Below are 18,693 nucleotides of genomic sequence, written 5' to 3'. Positions count from 1 at the left end.
CTGTGAAAAATGCCAGTGGTAGTTTGATAGGGATTGCATTGAATCTGTAGATTGCTTTGGGTAGTAGAGTCATTTTCACAATATTTATTCTTCCAATCCAGGAACATGGTATATCTCTCCATCTATTTGTATCATTTTTAATTTCTTTCATCAGTGTCTTATAATTATCTGTATACAGGTCTTTTGTCTCCTTAGGTAGGTTTATTCCTAGATATTTTATTCTTTTTGTTGCAATGGTAAATGGGAGTGTTTTCTTGATTTCACTTTCAGATTTTTCATCATTAGTATATCAGAATGCCAGAGATTTCTGTGCATTAATTTTGTATCCTTCTACTTTACCAAATTCATTGATTAGCTCTAGTAGTTTTCTGGTAGCATCTTTAGGATTCTCTCTATATAGTATCATGTCATCTGCAAACAGTGACAGCTTTACTTCTTCTTTTCCAATTTGGATTCCTTTTATTTCCTTTTCTTCTCTGATTGCTATGGCTAAAACTTCCAAAACTATGTTGAATAAGAGTGGTGAGAGTGGGCAGCCTTGTCTTGTTCCTGATCTTAGTGGAAATGGTTTCAGTTTTTCACCATTGAGGACGATGTTGGCTGTGGGTTTGTCATAAATGGCCTTTATTATGTTGAGGAAAGTTCCCTCTATGCCTACTTTCTGCAGGGTTTTTATCATAAATGGGTGTTGAATTTTGTCGAAAGCTTTCTCTGCATCTATTGAGATGATCATATGGTTTTTCTCCTTCAATTTGTTAATATGGTGTATCACATTGATTGATTTGCATATATTGAAGAATCCTTGCATTCCTGGAATAAACCCCACTTGATCATGGTGTATGATCCTTTTAATGTGCTGTTGGATTCTGTTTGCTGGTATTTTGTTGAGGATTTTTGCATCTGTGTTCATCAGTGATATTGGCCTGTAGTTTTCTTTCTTTGTGACATCCTTGTCTGGTTTTGGTACCAAGGTGATGGTGGCCTCGTAGAATGAGTTTGGGAGTGTTCCTCCCTCTGCTATATTTTGGAAGAGTTTGAGAACGACAGGTGTTATCTCTTCTCTAAATGTTTGATAGAATTTGCCTGTGAAGCCATCTGATCCTGAGCTTTTGTTTGTTGGAAGATTTTTAATCACAGTTTCAACTTCAGTGCTTGTGATTGGTCTGTTCATATTTTCTATTTCTTCCTGATTCAGTCTTGGCAGGTTGTGCATTTCTAAGAATTTGTCCATTTCTTCCAGGTTGTCCATTTTATTGGCATAGAGTTGCTTGTAGTAATCTCTCATGATCCTTTGTATTTCTGCAGGGTCAGTTGTTACTTCTCCTTTTTCATTTCTAAGTCTATTGATTTGAGTCTTCTCCCTTTTTTTATTGACGAGTCTGGCTAATGGTTTATCAATTTTGTTTATCTTCTCAAAGAACCAGCTTTTAGTTTTATTGATCTTTGCTATCGTTTCCTTCATTTCTTTTTCATTTATTTCTGATCTGACCTTTATGATTTCTTTCCTTCTGCTAAATTTGGGGGGTTTTGTTCTTCTTTCTCTAACTGCTTTAGGTGCAAAAGGTCAGGTTGTTTACTCGACATGTTTCCTGTTTCTTAAGGTGGGATTGTATTGCTATAAAATTCCCTCTTAGAACTGCTTTTGCTGCATCCCATAGGTTTTGGGTCTTCGTGTCTCTATTGTGATTTGTTTCTAGGTATTTTTTAATTTCCTCTTTGATTTCTTCAGTGATCACTTCGTTATTAAGTAGTGTATTGTTTAGCCTCCATGTGTTTGTTTGTATTTTTACAGATCTTTTCCTGTAATTGATATCTAGTCTTATAGTCTTGTGGTTGGAAAAGATACTTGATATGATTGCAGTTTTCTTAAATTTACCAAGGCTTGATTTGTGACCCAAGATATGATCTATCCTGGAGAATGTTCCATGAGCACTTGAGAAAAATGTGTATTCTGTTGTTTTTGGATGGAATGTCCTATAAATATCAATTAAGTCCATCTTGTTTAATGTATCATTTAAAGCTCGTGTTTCCTTATTTATTTTCATTTTGGATGATCTGTCCATTGGTGAAAGTGGGGTGTTAAAGTCCCCTACTATGAATGTGTTACTGTCGATTTCCCCTTTTATGGCTGTTAGTATTTGCCTTATGTATTGAGGTGCTCCTATGTTGGATGCATAAATATTTACAATTGTATCTTCTTCTTGGATCGATCCCTTGATCATTATGTAGTGTCCTTCTTTGTCTCTTCTAGTAGTCTTTATTTTAAAGTCTATTTTGTCTTATATGAGAATTGCTACTCCAGCTTTCTTTTGATTTCCATTTGCATGGAGTATATCTTTTTCCATCCTCTTACTTTCAGTCTGTATGTGTCTCTAGGTCTGAAGTGGGTCTCTTGTAGACAGCATATATATGGGTCTTGTTTTTGTATCCATTCAGCCAATCTGTGTCTTTTGGTGGGAGCATTTAGTCCATTTACATTTAAGGTAATTATTGATATTTATGTTCCTATTCCCATTTTATTGTTTTGGGTTCGTTATTGTAGGTCTTTTCCTTCTGTTGTGTTTCTTGCCTAGAGAAGTTCCTTTAGCATTTGTTGTAAAGCTGGTTTGGTGGTGCTGAACTCTCTCAGCTTTTGCTTGTCTGTAAAGGTTTTAATTTCTCCATCAAATCTGAGTGAGATCCTTGCTGGGTAGAGTAATCTTGGTTGCAGGTTTTTGTCCTTCATCACTTTAAATATATCCTGCCAGTCCCTTCTGGCTTGCAGAGTTTCTGCTGAAAGATCAGCTGTTAACCTTATGGGGATTCCCTTGTGTGTTATTTGTTGTTTTTCCCTTGCTGCTTTTAATATGTTTTCGTTGTATTTAATTTTTGACAGTTTGATTAATATGTGTCTTGGCGTATTTCTCCTTGGATTTATCCTATATGGGACTCTCTGTGCCTCCTGGACTTGACTATTTCCTTTCCCATATTAGGGAAGTTTTCAACTATAGTCTCTTCAAATATTTCTCAGTCCCTTTCTTTTTCTTCTTCTGGAACCCCTATAATTCGAATGTTGGTGTGTTTAATGTTGTCCCAGAGGTCTCTGAGGCTGTCCTCTGTTCTTTTCATTCTTTTTTCTTTATTCTGCTCTGCAGTAGTTATTTCCACTATTTTATCTTCCAGGTCACTTATCCGTTCTTCTGCCTCAGTTATTCTGCTATTGATCCCATCTAGAGTATTTTTCATTTCATTTTTGTGTTTTTAATCGTTGCTTGATTCATCTTTAGTTCTTCTAGGTCCTTGTTAACTGTTTCTTGAATTTTGTCTATTCTATTTCCAAGATTTTGAATCATTACTATCATTATTCTGAATTATTTTTCAGGTAGACTGCCTATTTCCTCTTCATTTGTTAGGTCTGGTGGGTTTTTATCTTGCTCCTTCACGTGCTGTGTGTTTTTCTGTCTTCTCATTTTGCTTATCTTACTGTTTGGGGTCTCTTTTTTGCAGGCTGCAGGTTTGTAGTTCCCGTTGTTTTTGGTGTCTGTCCCCAGTAGCTAAGGTTGGTTCAGTGGATTGTGTAGGCTTCCTGGTGGAGGGGACTGGTGCCTGTGTTCTGGTGGGTGAGGCTGGATCTTGTGTTTCTGGTGGGCAGGTCCACGTATGGTGGTGTGTTTTGGGGTGTCTGTGGACTTTTTATGATTTTAGGCCACCTCTCTGCTAATGGGTGGCGTTGTGTTCCTGTCTTGCTAGTTGTTTGGCTCAGGGTGTCCAGCACTGTAGCCTGCTGGTCGTTGAGTGAAGCTGGGTGCTGGTGTTGAGATGGAGATCTCTGGGAGATTTTTGCCGTTTGATATTATGTGGAGCCGGGAGGTCTCTTGTGGACCAGTGTCCTGAAGCTGGCCCTCCCACCTCAGAGGCACAGCACTGACTCCTGGCTCCTCAATTTGGGATGATTTGTTGTCTATTCATGTATTCCACAGATGCAGGTACATCAAGTTTATTGTGGAGCTTTAATCCACTGCTCCTGAGGCTGCTGGGAGAGGTTTCCCTCTCTCTTCTTTGTTCGCACAGCTCCAGGGTCTCAGCTTTGGACTCGGCCCCGCCTCTCCGTGTCGGTTGCTGGAGGGCGTCTGTTCTTCGCTCAGACAGGACAGGGTTAAAGGAGCAGCCGCTTAGGGTACTCTGGCTCACTCACGCCCAGGGGGAGGGAGGGGCATGGAGGCGGGGCGAGCCTGCAGCGGCAGAGGCCAGCGTGACGTTGCACCAGCCCGAGGCGTGCCGTGCGCTCTCCGGGGGAAGCTGTACCTGGATCCCGGGACCCCGGCAGTGGCGGGCTGCACAGCCTCCCCGGAAGGTAGGTGTGGATAATGACCTGTGCTCGCACACAGGCCTCTTGGCAGCAGCAGCAGCCCCAGCGTCCCACGCCCGTCTCTGGGGTCCGCGCTTTTAACCGCGGCTCGCGCCCGTCTGTGGAGCTCCTTTAAGCAGCGCTCTGAATCCCCTCTCCTCATGCACCAGGAAACCAAGAGGGAGGGAAGAAAAAGCCTCTTGCCTCTTCGGCAGCTCCAGACTTTTCCCCAGACTCCTTCCCGGCCAGCTGTGGCGCACTAACCCCTTCAGGCTGTGTTCACGCCACCATTCCTCTCCCTGCGCTCCGACTGAAGCCCGAGCCTCAGCTCCCAGACCCTCCCGCCCCGGCGGCCGAGCAGACTAGCCTCTCGGGCTAGTGAGTGCCGCTCGGCACCGCTCCTCTGTGCGGGAATCTCTCCGCTTTGCCCTTCCCAGGTACGTGGGGAGTTTCTTGCCTTTTGGGAGGTCTGAGGTCTTCTGCCAGCGTTCAGTAGGTGTTCTGTAGGAGTTGTTCCACGTGTAGATGTATTTCTGGTGTATCTGTGGGGAGGTAGGTGATTTCCGCGTCTTACTCTTCCGCCATCTTCCCCGGAAGTGCCCATGTTTAGTTTTGCAGGCGCTCTTGCCTCTTTCTTTAGATGGAAACAAATCTCATTTTAATTGTAAAAGCCTTCATTTACAGTGAATTTAACAATGAACAAGAAATAGATAAGTAATAAGGACCTACTGTGTAGCACAGACAACTCTACTCAGTACTCTGGAATGACCTATATGGGAAAGAATCTAAAGAATCTAAAAAAGAGTGGATATATGTATATGTATAACTGATTCACTTTGCTGTACACTTGAAACTAACACAACATTGTAAATCAACTATACTCCAGTAAAAATTTTTTAAAGAAGTAGACTTGCTGATGAAGATGTGGAGGAAAGGGACCCTTCCTACACTGTTGCTGGGAATGTAAACTGGTGCAGCCAATACAGAAAACAGTATGGAGGTGCCTCAAAAAATTAAACATAGAACTACCGTATGATCCAGCAATCCCACTTCTGGGTATCTAAAGGAAATGAAACCATTATCTTGAAGAGATAGCTATACCCCCATTTTCATTGCAGCATTAAATAGCCAAGGTATGGAAACAACCAAATGTCTGTCAACCGATGGATGAATGGATCAAGAAAATGTGTATACACACAATGGAATAATATTCAGCCTTTAAAAGGGAAGGAAATCCTATCATTTGCAGCAACATGGGTGAAACTGGAGGGCATTATGCTAGTGAAATAAGCCAGACAGAGAAAGACGGAGTGGCATCACTTATTTCTGGACTCTAAACAAAAAAAAATAGTCAAACTTATAGAAGCAGAGAGTTGAAAAGTGGATGCCAGGGGCTGAGGTTGGGGGAAATAGGGAGAGGTTTGTAAAGAGTGTAAAATCTTTCAGTTATAAGATGAATAAAGTCTGAGGACATAATATGTAATGTGGTAACCACAGTTGATAACACTGTACTGTGTGACTGAAATTTGCTAAGAGAGTAGAACTTAGATGTTCTCACCAAAAATTAAAAAAGGGGGGGTAAATATGTGAGGTGATGGGTGTTAATTAATGGGGGAATCCTTTCACAATATCTACATATATCAAATTATCGAATTGGTACACTTTAACTATTTTACATGTCAATTTTACCTCAATAAAGCTAGGAAAAGAGAAATAAATTTGCCGATTTTTAATTAACCAAATGCAAAAAAAAAATCTTGGTATTTTAGTAGTCAACATAATAACATTCAACAAGAACGCAGCCCAACTCAGTTTTCCAAAGAATTGATTATTTTATATTTTAAAAGATTTCTTTTCTCCTACATCCTAGGAAGTCCAAAGCAGTGCCGTGCACCTGGCAAGGAGAGAAGAAAATGTTGTCTCATGTTACTGAGCAAGTCCATACACACCAGGAGGACCACTGTGAATCAGGCTTGAGCCAAATAATACTTAACAAAGGTGGCCCAGGGAAGGGGTGGGGACCAGGAGACAGAAGCATCCCATGAAGCACGAGGCCAGCGGAATCAATTCTCACCCCTGTGACCCAGGCATTATACCCGTGACACCAGCACAGACACAGCTGTTACTTACCGTTCTCCCTGCCTGAAGCAGCTGAATGGCTTTCACCTAAACCGCAGAGAACATCCTTGGTAAGTGCATTCAAAATCGCCACTGTGTTTATGTCATAAGAGAGAGGTATAAGGAGACATTACTTAGATTAGAACTTCTATTTGCTTGTCTAGTGAAATTATTACCTAATTAATATGCTTGTTCCCGTAAGAGTTTATTCTGCACAGCAGAATGTTTTGAAGAAAAGCAATGCCGAACTTTGGTTTCATTTGACACATTCCAAAGCTCTAGTGTAAACCCAGAGTAGGAGGGCAATGCAGAGTCCCTAACTCTGGGGCGCAGCAGGGACAAAACATTTAAAAACTTCCAATGTCTGAAAAATTGCATATTTATTAACGATTCCTAAGCCAGGCGTAGTCAAGAATTCTACAGCCAAGCTATTTACAGTAAGTCCCCTACCTACGCATGAGTTCCGTTACGAGAGCGAGTGTGTCCAATTCGTTCATACGTCCAACAAGGTTAGCCTAGGTGGCCAGCTAACACAATCGGCTATATAGTACTGTACTGTAATAGGTTTATAATACTTTTCACACAAATAATACATAAAAAGCAAACAAAAATAAACATTTGTTAATCTTACAGGACAGTACCTTGAAAAGTACCGTAGTACAGTACAACAGCTGGCACACGGGGCTGGCATCGAGTGAACAGGCAGGAAGAGTTACTGACTGGAGGAGGGAGAGGAGGTGGGAGACGGTAGAGCTGAGGGACCCTCAGCAATAGCAGACGGAGGACGAGGTTTAATTTCACTCACGCCTGATGATGATGGAACCCACGGCCGCATCTTTGAAAGTTCACAACTTGAAGGTTCGTAGGTAGGGGACTTACTGTACAGCATTTTAGTCAACATCTGTGTTTAAAAAATCACTCATAAAGTGATTTAATATATTATCTCTGCTTAAAACCTGCAGCATATTATTAGTGAATAACTTCGGAGTGCACTGAAAATGAAAACTTCATTTTCAATTTTAACAATGAAATACAATACCAGTTTAACTATTGCTTAAATGCCTGGAAAGTCAAACTGTCTCTCCTAGGTACGTTTTCCATTTGGGCGAGGGCACATGAGAGGTAGCGTCATCCACAGAGGGACTGTTTTGTGGCAGTCACAGCACTAGAGCACATTCGCTAGTATATACTGTATACATCACAACATCAGAGGAGCTCCTGACCTCGGCACATCGCAAGTCCCCAAAACACAGCAGATCGGGTAGCCCTGAAATGCAAAGATAATTCTCTATAGGAAGGAGTCGCTGTCGTGGTGTCTTCCTTGATGGGAACATTGGGGGAAGGCAGTTACCCTGGGCAGTCCTGGGTGGGGCTGGGTTAAACCTGACAGAAACGGCAGCCGAGGTGCTGAGGGCAAACCCAGAGGTGTAGTGACAGAAGAGATAGTGCAGGCAGCATGTGGTCATGTCCATCCCGAGGAGAGAGATTTCAGCAGCCTCATCACCTACGCATTCAAAGTCACCCGCTAGCTTAGCCTTTGGGAACACACACTCACGGGGCTCCGGAGAGCACTGGGCACCCTGCGCAGCTGCACGGGTGTTGACGGTGAACAGCAGATGTGAGCAGGCCAGTGCCGGGGCCGCAGGCAGCCCGGGCTGCAGCCGTCGGCATAGCGCTGCATCGCTGCAGGCAGGGGTGCTCTGGGCCCAGCTCCCCAGCTGCAGCACCACGCTTGCAGGAGGGGCTGCTGTATTTTCGCCTTTGCGGGGTGGCCGAGGTGCAGCTCTGCAGTAACTCTACGCCCACCTGATCCCTCCCTTCACACGAATGTGGTCTCTGCCCAGAGCACACGACTGAGCCCCCTTTTCTGCTTTCTCCTCCTCCTCTTGCTGTCAGTGTGAGGGCGCCTTTCCCTTGCCCCCTCGCCCAGCTAACCTGGGGCGGCAGGTCCCTGTTTTTAATCATTATCTGTGCACTTACGTGCTAGATCTTACTTATCAGGGTGTCCAACCCCCGCCTTTTATAAAGGATATGAATAGCCAGAGAGTTAGCAAAGTGCTTAGAATTGCTTCCTTAGATTAACAGTGGCGCCCTTGGCTGTGTCTCTAACATCTGAAAGGTCAGGGACGTCTGAGAGCCCATTTGCCTGTAAACACATCTGACTATTAGGTGATAAAGCCAATGCACAGTCCAAAGGAAGGAACCAAACCGCTTTCTGCCTTTCCCTTTAGATTGCCAGCAAGCAGCTGTTCTCCTGGCCTCTTCTTCCCATACACCAGCTGAGTGGGAGGAAGTAGTTTTACCCCCCTCTCTCCTTCCCACGTCGCCATGCCAGGGATGCGTCATTTCTTTCTTTACGCCTCTGGTGAAGCTGTTGGTTAATAAGAGCTGGGGGAGGGGTGGGAGTTCTGATCTTCAGGGCCCTCGGGTCTTGTGTATAAAGTGAGGGGTCCCTCCTGGTCCAGCTCAAACGTACCGACAGCCTCTTAGCACCCAAGTTCTGCGTTTAATTCTGCTGAGTCTTTTTTCTTTCTTCTGTCTTCTACTATCTTAACGTGTAGGTGCCAGCTCCCCAGAGGAAACACCCCAGCCAGGAAGTGGATACAGGAGAGAAGTAAGGGAGATGAGAATGGAGACACCAAACACAGAGGTCTGCAGGCTTAACCCGCATGAAGATGATACGAGGAGCCTGCATAAATTCAAATCCCCAGATCTCCCCGACTACCTGAATTTGGATTCAGTAGCTCTAGGATGGAAGTATTGGACCCCAGAATCTACATTCTGGCGCCCTGATAATATCATAAAAGTGAGTCTTGCATGTTTTCCTGTCCTAAAAGTATCAAGTACCTGTGGCTTGAGCTCCGTGATCTAAGTCAGTGCTTCCAAGTGATGTGTGCTCAGATACTGCTTCCCAGGGGTGGCCCAGGGACCCTTGACCAGCCTCATCCATTTCCCTTGCTGTGCTTTCCAAATGCTGTCATTTGTTCTGAGTGTGCCGACGTGAAAGAGGTTGTGAAGCACTGGCTAAGCCATGCTGTTTTAGAATCCCATACAGGCTAACTATCCCTTGAATAATAAAGCTAATTTCAGAGGAATTATAAATAAAAGAGGAGAGTAGAAAGGATATAGTTTGGGGCCAGGTTGGGGCTCAGGAGAGGTCTCTGCACAACATCCTCGTCCACTGCACCAATCCAGAGAGACGGAAAGCCCTGGCGAGAGGGAGGATGCCACAGTTCACGTTTTTCAGACAAGGGATGCTCTCCTGTTGTGTCAGATCACTGCTTCTTGTCTTTCTTTTACCTTTTGACAGCGGTTCTCACTGCCTTGTGTTTTTGTTGTTTTTTTTTTTTTTTTTTTGGCAGTACGCGGGCCTCTCACTGTTGTGGCCTCTCCCGTTGCAGAGCACAGGCTACGGACACGCAGGCTCAGCGGCCATGGCTCATGGGCCCAGCCGCTCCGCGGCACGTGGGATCCTCCCGGACCGGGGCACGAACCCATGTCCCCTGCATCGGCAGGCGGACTCTCAACCACTGCGCCACCAGGGAAGCCCTGCCTTGTGTTTTTAAAGCATGTCGTAGGATGCTGCTTGACTGTCCAGGAAGATAGTACTCACCCATCAGCTGTACGGGTTCACAGGCACATCTGGTGAGAATTCAGAGGGATTTTGTTCCCTGTTTTGAGATCAGAGAATGGCATCATGTCAGTGAGAGCACATCTGCTGAACTTGTCTTTGACATCAGCATCTGGAAAGATAGAGATCAGGTGGCCTTCCTCTGCCAACCAGAGCCCATCTCGCGTTTAGACAAGTTCCCCCTTGTATACGATTTTCGGCCTCCCAGGCTGCAGGCAGTGTCGGGTGACAGGGTGGCCAGTGTTCTGGGTGCTCTCACCCTCTGGTTCCTTGTCCCTGACTTGCCCTTTCCTGACGGGTGTCTGCCACAGGGTTCAGAGCAACAGCAGCCAACAGCACTTTTTGCTCTGAAAGCCCGTCACCGCCTGTTCCCGCTGGAGGTGCTGCAAGGGGTGGGGGCACCAGCGATTTCAGATGGTCTTACTGGCAATGTAGTGAAACCTGCTGTGCTGCACTGTCTCAAGGCAGGAAGGTACATGAACGTGCTAGTGACTGAACCAGCTGGCGTTTGGAAGAGGAGGAGCAAGAGAGAGACACCTCCCCGGGAATCTCGACAGGTGAAAAATGACCCAGAAGAACCCTTTGTTCAATAGTCAGCTTGGCTGGCACAGGTACTAAAAACCAACTCGTATCTGCTATAATTTGCCTAAGATTTCTGCTAAAAGTCCCTGCCCATTTCACCAGCACACAGAGGACAGGGGGGTGGGTTTTACATATTGTTGTTTTCTACCTACATGCTTTTCTTTGAATATCAACTCTCAATTATTTGTCATATCGCAAATACACAATTATGGTAAAAAAAATCCACAGATTATTTTTAGTTGACTTTTACACGTAGTTTTATATTTACATATGAAAATGAGTGTGCTTCATGCTTGGAGAATTCATGTTTAACAAAGTAATGAAGCCCTACTGAGCCGATCTCCCTCTGCAAACGTTGGCCGTCTGCCCAGTTCCTGTCCGACTCCTTTTATGGGCTCTTATCTATAACCCACGATGTCCTGGGATTCAATATTAGCAACCCTTAGACATTTCGGCTAGTAGGAGAGAGAAAGTTAAATGTTTGCATTTTCTACCTTTGTCTTTTGACACAATGAATGGGAGCTGCAAACGTTGTAATGAGGCACACTGGCTGTGCCGAGCAGGCTTGGTGTTGCTGAAGGGGGCGGAGGATTTGGTAGCACATGATGTGGGTCTGAATCCCAGCTCTGCTACTCAACAGTACAGCCCTAAGCAAGTAATTGTCTCTCAGACATTAGACTCTCACCAGCTGAGGGTCATCATCGTCAGTGGCCTGCTTCCCTCATGGGGTGGGGGTGAAGGTCCCAGAGGACGGGAGATACGACACCGCTTAGTAAAGTGCAGCTCGGTCTGTTAGATTCCCGACAGTCCAGGGCTCCAGTGCTAGGAGGCCTCCTACATGTCAACAAAGCGGTATCTCAGCTTGAGCAAGCGGTCGTCCTCAGAGTGATCAAGAATGACGTCGTCTACACACAGAGAGATAGTCTGCCCCAAATAAACTGCAAATGAACTTTCCGCTTACTTCAAAGTTTCTTTTCAAGCTGCAGGAGTATGAGAAGGAGGCATCGGAACAGATATCCTCATGCCGAAATCAGGAAAACTCGAATAGAGGCTCAAAGCCAGTGGTGTAGCTTCTACACCTCTGCCCTGCCCAGGGTGCAGATCTTGTCTTTTTCTCCTCTCCCACCCCCAAACCCTGAGGTGATCTCATTTAACCCTGTGGTGTTGAATGCCATGTATATGCTGAAGATGCTGGAAGTTACAGCTCCGAATTGAAACTTTCCCCGAGCTCCAAACATACACCCAGTTAAATTTTCAGTACTGTCACTTGGTTATCTAACAGGTACTAGAAAATTAACATGGCCATTGGTCTCCTCTTCAAGTCCACCTCCCACCGAGCCTTACATATTTCAACCAATGGCAGGACCAATAGCTCAGATCAAAAGCACAGGAACCATGTATGCTAGACTCTGCCCTGGAGCCTACCAGGGTTCAAATCTCAGCTCTGCCGCTTACTAGCTCTGTGACTTTGGATAAATTACTTAATTGTTCTGTGCCTCAGTTTCCTTATCTGAAAATGGGAAGCACACAGTACCTATCTCTTCATATTTTTGGGGGAAGATAAAATATGTGTTAGTACACATCAAGTACTCACAGCGGTGCCTAGAGCGTTGTAGGTTCTATGGAAGGGTTTGCTGCTGTTATCATTTCCTCATGCCTTATCTAAATTTCATTAGCTTTACTTCCAAAGCATACCTTGAACTGGATGACTTTTCACTATCCCAATACCACAACCCCAGTCCAGACCATCATTCCAGCTCTGCAGAATTACCGGGCCCTTCCTACATGCCTCCCTGTCTTCGCTCTCCCTCTGCTCTGTCCATCCTCGGCAGAGCAACCAGAGTCTAGGCTCCTTACCTGCCAGTCCCACCTGTTCTGGCCTTGCTTTCCTTTCCAGTCTCATTCCTGTTCCCTACCTCATTCAGGATGGTCTAGCTGCCATGATGGCTCATTTGCATCACTTAATTCTCAGCTCAAATGGCATGTCTTCTAGGAGGCCTTCTCTTGTCTCCACCGTCAGAGGCCTCCTCTACCAGTCACTGCCCACCATTGTCATATCCTCCTCTTCTCTTCATAGGCTTAGCAGGATCTGAAGCGACCATATTAATGGACAGGCCTAGAGGTCCCTGTTCATTTCATCCCATGGAATCTCAGGTCCTTGACTGTGAGGACCCACTTTGTCTACTTTGTTGACATGCCCTGACAGTGTTGAACTTTACCTGACGCTTGAGAGCCTGGAAAACAGTAAAGTCTAAGAAATCCCCCCATCCTTTGTATTTGAGAAATGATTTGCTTGCAAAGAACCATCCTTCATCATACACCATGATCAAGTGGGGTTTATCCCAGGAATGGAAGGATTCTTCAATATATGCAAATCAATCGATGTGATACACCATATTAACAAATTGAAGAATAAAAACCATATGATCATCTCAATAGATGCAGAAAAAGCTTTTGACAAAATTCAACACCCATTTTTGAAAAAACTCTCCAGAAAGTAGGCATAGGGGGAACTTACCTCAACATAATAAAGGCCATATAAGACAAACCCACAGCAACATCATTGTCAGTGGTGAAAAACTGAAACCATTTCCACTAAGATTAGGAACAAGACAAGGCTGCCCACTCTCACTGCTGTTATTCAACATAGTTTTGGAAGTTTTAGCCACAGCAATCAGAGAAGAAGAAGAAAAGGAATCCAAATCAGAAAAGAAGAAGTAAAACTGTCATTGTTTGCAGATGACATGATACTATACATACAGAATCCTAAAGATGCCACCAGAAAACTACTAGAACTAATCAATGAATTTGGTAAAGTAGCAGGATACAAAGTTAATGCACAGAAATCTCTTGCATTCCTATACGCTAATGATGAAAAATCTGAAAAAGAAATGAAGGAAACACTCCCATTTACCACTGCAACAAAAGGAATAAGATACCTAAGAATAAACCTACCTAAGGAGACAAAAGACCTGTATGCAGAAAACTATTAAGACACTGATGAAAGAAATTAAAGATGATACAAACAGATGGAGAGATATACCATGTTCTTGGATTGGAAGAATCAACATTGTGAAAATGACTCTACTACCCAAAGCAATCTACAGATTCATTGCAATCCTTATCAAACTACCAATGGCATTTTTCACAGAATTAGAAAAAAAAATTCACCATTTGTATGGAGACACAAAAGACCCCAAATAGCAAAAGGAATCTTGAGAAAGAAAAATGGAGCTGGAGGAATCAGGCTCCCAGACTTCAGACTATACTACTAACCTATAGTAATCAAGACAGTATGGTACTGGCACAAAAACAGAAATATAGATCAATGGAACAAGATAGAAAGCCCAGAGATAAACCCACGCACATATGGTCACCTTATCTTTGATAAAGGAGGCAAGAATATACAATGTGTTGAGAAAAGACAGCCTCTTCAGTAAGTGATGCTGGGAAAACTGGACAGCTACATGTAAAAGAATGAAATTAGAACAAGCCCTAACACCATACACAAAAATAAACTCAAAATGGATTAAAGACCTAAATGTAAGGCCAGAGACTATAAAACTCTTAGAGGAAAACATAGGCAGAACACTCTATGACATAAATCACAGCAAGATCCTTTGTGACCCACCTCCTAGAGAAAGGGAAATAAAAACAAAAATAAACAAATGGGACCTAATGAAACTTAACAGCTTTTGCACAGCAAAGGAAACTATAAATAAGATGAAAAGACAACCCTCAGAATAGGAGAAGATATTTGCCAACGAAGCAACTGACAAAGGATTAATCTCCAAAATATACAAGCAGCTCATGCAGCTCAATATTAAAAAAACAAACCACCCAATCCAAAAATGGGCAGAAGACCTAAACAGACATTTCTCCAAAGAAGATATACAGAGTGCCAACAAACACATGAAAGGATGCTCAACATCACTAATCATTAGAGAAATGCAAATCAAAACTACAATGAGATATCACTTCACACTGGTCAGAATAGCCATCATCAAAAAATATATAAGCAATAAATGCTGGAGAGGGTGTGGAGAAAAGGGAACCCCCTTGCACTGTTGGTGGGAATATAAATTGATACAGCCACTATGGAGAACAGTACGGAGGTTCCTTAAAAACCTAAAAATAGAACTACCACATGACCCAGCAATGCCACTACTGGGCGTATACCCTGAGAAAAGCATAATTCAAAAAGAGACATGTACCAAAATGTTGATTACAGCACTATTTACAATAGCCAGGACAGGGAAGCAACCTAAGCAACCTGTCAACCTTTATCCATCGACAGATGAATGGATAAAGATGTGACACATATATACAATGGAATATTACTCATCCATTAAAAGAAACGAAATTGGGTTATTTGTAGTGAGGTGGATGGACCTAGAGTCTGTCATACAGAGTGAAGTAAGTCAGAAAGAGAAAAACAAATACCGTATGCTAACACATATATATGGAATCTAAAAACAAACAAACAAAAAATGGTTCTGAAGAACTTAGGGGCAGGACAAGAATAAAGATGGAGACGTAGAGAATGGACCTGAGGACACGGGGAGGGGGAAGGGTAAGCTGGGACGAAGTGAGAGGGTGGCATGGACATATATACACTATCAAATGTAGAATAGATGGCTAGTGGGAAGCAGCCGCATATCACAGGGAGATCAGCTCGGTGATTTGTGACCACCTAGAGGGGTGGAATAGGAAGAATGGGAGAGAGACACAAGAGGGAGGGGATATGGGGATATATGTATATGTATAGCTGATTCACTTTGTTATAAAGCAGAAACTAACACACCATTGTAAAGAAATTATACTCCAATAAAGATGTTTAAAAAAACAACAACCATCCTTCCCCAAAATGACTTAAAGTTCATGGATGCCCCTTGTTTACCTATAACAAGGCCAGACACAGACCTTCCAAGTTTCTATTCTTTGCCTTATAAATGACTAGCTGAACTGCTCGTCTCTACTGAACAACTGGAACGAAATATTTATTAACCAAACTTTGGTTAATATTCTCTCCTTCCCCGAGGCCACTGAACTGTGGCCCACCCTCAGCCTGAGCCAGCAGGCAGGTGAGAATGAGTTGGCTGCAGGGTAAACTGTTCTCTGATCTACTGTCTGATCAGACCACTCCTTCACCCCACTCTCCCACACAGATTCTTTCTAGCCTTTTCACTCCTCCCTGTAAAAGAAAAACCCTTGTTTAACCGTTGAGGTATTCACAGATCTTATGGCCACAGCTTTTCTTTCTATTGTAATATTCCTCTTCTCCTACTGCAATAATTCTTTTCCTCCCTTGCAATAATCTTTCTGAATAAAGTCTCTCTTAAATAAATCTGGAATTGTATTTTTATTTGACAGTTTCTGGTGTCTAAAAGGTGCCCGGCCCATCCTAAGTGCTTAATGGATATCTATTATGGAATAAAAATAGAGTGTCATTTGGGATTCTAGTCAAAATACTGCAGCTTCCGTATGGCAGCCCTGTGCATGGTGGATCTGTTAGGGAACCGCTGACCAAAACCACCCGCCTTGGCCAAGCACGATGGTAACCACCTGCCTGAGCTGTCTCACAACAGGAGGTCCCAACAAGGAACACGGTGCTTGCACGGTGCTACCGCCGAAAACTAACCAGGAGAATTCGAGAGGGGCGGAAAGGAGGGAGGAGATGCCAGCCCATAACGTATCCTACCAACCTCCCAGAATCCTTCTTGCTGGAATCCATCTTGGCTGAGAGATGCACATGCCACCTGGAAGGATGCTGAGTCAGACCAGATATGGGCAACAAGCAAGATGACTGGCCAGAGACAACCTGGAAACTAACCCCATTACCATAAAACCTGAGACTGTGAGCCACGCGCCAGAGCAGTTCTCCTGGGTTCCCTCACCCCACTGATCTCCGCCCAGGCGCCCCTTCCTAGTAAAGTCTTTTGCTTTGTCAGCACGTGTATCTCCTCAGACGATTCATTTCTGAGTGTTGGACAAGAGCCCACTCTTGGGCCCTGGAAGGGGTCCCCCTCCCTGCAACAAATCTAATGCTCATTGCTTAATACCCCCTCCTACCACCAACTGCTGTGAAGCACACAGACAAGGCATTCAGGCCAAGAGTAGGTGGCTGATGGTAGAAATGGAATTGCCATTTACCCAGCCACTTATTTCATTCTTATTCACTTGCAGAAAAAATGCCTGCCCTGGCCCTCTCAAGAGTTTAGTTCCCTCATTCTCCACTCTAGCCTTCATTGTGTACCACCTGGACTGGGATGCTGAATAAAGATGAGAGCAGTATGGGTTTGTCTTTGTATCTGCAGAAGGCTAACTATCCATGTAATCCAGGGATATTATTAAAAATAAAATCTCCCACTTTCAAGCAGATATTTAGTATCTTATAAATTTTGTATCAAATTTGTGTCATATTCTTGGTTACATTTAAAAATTAAAACCAACAGAAACAAAACAGTGTAAAACAAAATACTCACTAAGCCCTAAATACTGCCACCCCAATACACACAATCTTCCATTATTTTTAAATTTTTCTTTGCTTTAGATCACCCGTGCTTAGTCTCAGTCTGACTACAATTTTATGGGAAAAATTATCTTCAGCCTTGAAAGACAGAGCAACTCCTATATTTTCCGTATACTGTTTAAACAGCTATGATTTAAAAAAACCAAACTTTCCACACCAGTTTAGTTTTTCCTCTTCTCATGACTAACCTAAGCATCCTTCTTAATTGCAAATACATTAAATGATAATCATGGCTGAGGTACATAGCTAATTTGGGTTTATTGCCTTCTTACATGTATAACAAATATGAGCTTTTCAAGTTGGTATGATTACGTTTCAAGACCCATAAAATATGCTTCATTTTATCATAACTGTATTGTCATTTTGAGTTAATTTATTTAAGAAAATTCTGCTCAGTGCTCTTAAGGAATCTATCTCAGGACTGGGCATGAAAAAGGGGGTCCATTAACTCTTTATTGATGGATTGATCGTGGAAAGAGACTGCCATTCATGGGTCGTCGTGGTTACTCAGCACAATAAAAAATGCTGACGCCAGCTGTTCTGGTGATGAGAGAGGCATTCTGAACTTGTAAGCATTAGAAATGGCTAATTATTCTGCATAAAAAATTTTAAAAGCAACATTCGGTTTATTTTAAACATTTCTCATGTCAGGCAATCAGGTAATTTATTGAGTACCTTGATCATGCCTGGTGTTGCACTGAGAGCCAGTGGGTGATTTAAAAAATGGCATAAGAGCTCTTCTTTCAACACTGTTTTAAAGAATCTATTTTTATTTTGTTGCCATTTGCTTGGATTAGTTTAAACATTCTTTGAATTTATTCTCCTTACATTACTGATGTATTCCTTTAATCCAGCTGAAATTGGCTCTATTTCCCTGAGTTTAAATCTTCTTGACAGTTATTGATAATGCCAGTTCTCTACCCAGTGAATCACTTCACCAAGGACATACTTAAGTCCTTTAAGCTTTTCTCTTCTTGCTTTCTTCTCCTCCTCCATCTTAACCAAATTCTGATCAGTGAGCTCATTACAGTTTGTTTCCGGGTGTCCTTTAACATGTAGCGAATCAAATGTTTTCACTGAAGCATGGAAATTGCTACCTTCCTCCTTCATCCCACTGCTACTGATTTTCAAGCCCTAAAAATTTATCTCCATTTTGAAGATACATCATGGCAAAGGAGGACACAATCACTGATTATTTTTAAGTTTGGATGGCTTAAATCTAGCTTAAAACACATCCTTTTTCTCCAGATAAAGTTACTTAAAATTTGGTGCTACTTTCTTCAATTGATTAACACCTGTAGTGTCTTATGTCTTCAAAATTCATATTATAGACTCTGTTCAATTCTCCAAGTATGAATAAGGTTGTCAGACAGCTTTAAGACTGCAATCAGTGAGTAATACATAAAGAGTGCAACAAGTAAGTAATTTATGGAAGGGCTCCCTGGTGATGAAAAGAATTAATGAAGTTTCCAAAGGTGCCCAATTTGTAATCCGGGGAGAATC

At 43.1% G+C, this 18,693-nt stretch overlaps 2 long non-coding RNA genes across 3 annotated transcripts in view; one reads left to right on the top strand and one right to left on the bottom strand.

Annotated features, from left to right (window-relative positions):
• Positions 1-9,094, top strand: part of LOC309791931 — a 59,323-nt gene extending 50,229 nt beyond the window's left edge. The window contains exons 3-4 of the long non-coding RNA XR_014291581.1: positions 6,198-6,516; positions 9,007-9,094. This is a non-coding gene — a long non-coding RNA (uncharacterized lncRNA). The remainder of the gene's footprint in view (positions 1-6,197; positions 6,517-9,006) is intronic.
• The window catches only part of LOC309791932, a 135,475-nt gene that overhangs the window by 9,185 nt on the left and 107,597 nt on the right, over positions 1-18,693 (bottom strand). The window contains exon 3 of one of the 2 annotated variants that reach the window (XR_014291582.1): positions 10,059-10,188. This is a non-coding gene — a long non-coding RNA (uncharacterized lncRNA). The remainder of the gene's footprint in view (positions 1-10,058; positions 10,189-18,693) is intronic. The other variant, XR_014291583.1, reaches the window with a different exon arrangement.

This window comes from Mesoplodon mirus (assembly GCF_964341445.2).
Source record: "Mesoplodon mirus genome assembly, chromosome: 16".
In the NCBI taxonomy this organism is placed as follows: Eukaryota; Metazoa; Chordata; class Mammalia; order Artiodactyla; family Ziphiidae; genus Mesoplodon; species Mesoplodon mirus.
Note: the sequence above shows the minus strand (reverse complement) of the source record. Positions and strands in the feature narration are given on the sequence as shown.